Source organism: Myotis lucifugus, unplaced genomic scaffold, assembly GCF_000147115.1.
Source record: "Myotis lucifugus unplaced genomic scaffold, Myoluc2.0 scaffold_206, whole genome shotgun sequence".
Lineage (NCBI taxonomy): Eukaryota > Metazoa > Chordata > Mammalia > Chiroptera > Vespertilionidae > Myotis > Myotis lucifugus.
Genome location: NW_005871254.1, coordinates 1,070,033 through 1,073,328, shown reverse-complemented (window position 1 = coordinate 1,073,328; position 3,296 = coordinate 1,070,033).

Sequence of the window (3,296 nt, the reverse complement as noted above, 5' to 3'; positions counted from 1 at the left end):
CAAATGGACCGAACAGTGGAACAACCGGTTGCTATGACGTGCACTGACCACCAGGGGGCAGACACTCGATTCAGGAGCTGCCCCCTGGTGGTCAGTGCGCTCCCACTGAGGGAGTTCCGCTCAGCCAGAAGCACTACTGGCAAGCCCAGCAGCTGTGGCGGGAGTCTCTTCTGCCTCCGTGGCAGCGCTAAGGATGTCTGACTGCCAGCTTCAGTCCACAGGCCAATGCTCTATCCACTGAGTCAAACTGGCCAGGGCATATGTTGCTTTTTTATTTTTTTAAATATATTTTTATTTATTTCAGACAGGAAGGGGAGAGGAAGAGAGAGATAGAAACATCACTGATGAGACAGAATCATTGATCAGCTGCCTCCTACACACCCCTTACTGGGGTTGGAGCCCACAACCTGGGCATGTGCCTGTGACCAGAATCAAACCTGGGACTTTTCAATCCACAGGCTGATGCTCTATCCACTGAGCCAAACCAGCTAGGGCATGTGTTGCTTTTTTAATGGTGGACCTATGATGCTTCCCAATGATTAATCATTGATGCTTTCTAAAAATGATCTCAATCAAAAGGAGGAAATGTAAAAAATTAGTAATGTGGTCCGGCCGGTGTTGCTCAGTGGTTGAGATCAACCCATGAACCAGGGGGTCACCATTCCATTCCCCATTAGGGTGCATGCCAGGGTTGTGGGCTTGATCCCCAGTAGGGGGCATGCAGAAGGCAGCTGATCAATTATTCTCTCTCATCATTGATGTTTCTATCCCTCTCTCCCTCACTTCCTCTCTCTGAAATAAATAAAAACATATTTTAAAATGGCAATATGGAGTTAATATTGTGGAAAGAGCAATCTAAAATGGAGCTGGGGGCCTCTAGGAAGCTGAACTAAACCCTTCCCCCTCCAGGTGAAACTGAACTTTTGAACTGGGCTAAAGCACAAATGGTTACATCCTGACACAGTTCCTGGGACTGACTCTGCATCACTGAACTTTATATTAAAAGAAGTAAAAATTTTCACCTAGCAATAGACATAAGCAATCAATTATGTAGCACAGTATAAATCCAGCCATAGTGTAAAGTAGTGGCCAATTGTATGGGTCCCCTATTCTGATTCTTTACTGGTTTTCTAATTCATAAGTTGCGTTACCTCCCCATGCTTCAATTTTCTCAACCATAACACGGGGAAAATAGTGCCTACCTCATGAAGTCATTGTGAGAATTAAATTAATATGTACTAAGGTGTTTGATAAATGCTGAGCACTTCATAAATTTTAGCTATTATTAAAGGGGAGACCTATATAAAAAATTACAATACAATGTAATACTTCATGATTAATATTTTTACAAATGTATAGAAAATAACTGAGGGGGCACAAACTTTACTTGGGGTAATCAGAGAAGTCTTCAGAGATGACAAGTGAAAACAAAAAAAGTCCAAGAGGTGGACAAACAAAGCGCATAGGAGCGGTGGCAACACCTGTGTTTTGTAAAAATTTATTTTAATCTATCTGTCACCATACATAGTTATTACGATATGATTGACTATATTCCCTTTCCTGTACATTACATCCCCGTGACTCATTTTATAACTGGCATTTCTACCGCTTAATCCCCTTCCCCTTTCCCATCCAACCTCCCAGCTCATCCCATCTGGCAACTACCAGTTTGTTCTTTGTATCTATGAGTTTGTTTCTGTTTTGTTGTTGTTGTTGGTTCATTTGTTCACAAATATATGTCTTTTTCTCTTGGACTTCTTTCACTTAGCATAATACACTTCAGGTCTATTCTTGTTGCAAATGAATGGTTCTTTTCTTTTTTGTGTGTAATTGACTACTATTGTTTAATGGTCACCATATGACAGGCACCATGCTAGCTATTGAGCAAATATCATAGCTTTTACTGAGGAAAAAATACTCGAGGTTAAATTACTGGCCACTGGGCACACAGGAATGGAAAGATATTGGGATCTTTATTTTTAAAAGTAAGTTGATCTAGTGGTGGCCTGTGTGGCTCCGTTGGTTGGGCATCCTCTGGTGCAGGGCACATAACCAGGTAGCAGGCCCGATCCTGGAGGCAGCCGATCAATGTTGCAATCTCTCCCTCTCTCTCTAAAAATTGATTATATTAAAAGTAAGTGGGTCTGTCACTGGAAGGACTCAGCAGCGAGATGTCAAATAAATGTGAGAAAGGATGGCCAGACCACTGAGCTGAAGATGGATTCGCAGGCAGGGATCAGATTATAAAGGGTTTTGCCTGTCATATGATTAGACTGGACTTGAATCTGAGTGCAAAGCCCAGAGAGTCAAGTGTTTGGGTCACTGAAAGAGGTACACGGAGGCCGAAAGTGGTAAAAAATTATGAATTTATTAGATGATCTGGAAAACAGATGGCTTGAGCCCCCAAATGGCCCAAGCACCCAGGGACGAGGAGTCGGAGGTTTTAAAGGACTCCGCAGGCTTTTTCAGCTGGGAATTCTCTGGGTGGTCGGGATCCAGGGCAAGCCCCGAGGGGAAAATTACTAATCTTAGCAAATGGAATGCGGTCCAAGCGAAAGGGAATGCCGCCTGGGAGAGGATCTAAAGGTCAGTTTCCCAGGGGGAGAGGGGTATCCATTCCATTATTGATCAGACCTAACATAAAGGGTTTTAAGCAGGTCCTGCGCAGTGAGCTGAAACCCATGTCATCAAAAGCCTGGCGGCGGCCCTGGCTGGTTTGGCTCAATGGATAGAGCGTCGGCCTGCAGACTGAAGGGTCCCAGGTTCGGTTCCGGCCAGGGGCACATGCCTGGGTTGTGGGCTCAATCCCCAGTAGGGGGTGTGCAGGAGTTAGCCCATCCATGATTCTCGCTCATCCTTGATGTTTCTATCTCTCTCTCCCTCTCCCTTCTTCTCTGAAATTAATAAAGAAATATATTAAAAAAAAAAAAAAAAAGCCTGGCGAGGGTCAGCTAGGTGGGTTACTCCCCATTTACTGGGCGCCTGTGTGCTGACCGCAAGGGGGCGCCCTCCCTCGGCCCACATCGCCGTCTCAAGCCCGCGGCCCGGCTCCACTCAACCTCCTTCGGAACCAAGGGCTGGCGGCGAGCTCCCGGGTGGAAACCGCGCCGCCCGGGCCCTCCGGCCCGGCACAGCCGGCCCCAGCCCACCCGCCAGCCGCCTAATTCTCCCTCCAGCGGCCGCCCCAGCCTTCTTCCGGCGCCCGCGCCGCACGTCCAGTCACGTGAGGGCCCGGTCACGTGAGGCCAGGGCACGTGAGACCGGTCACGTGTGGAGGACGCCGGGCTGGGGGCTCG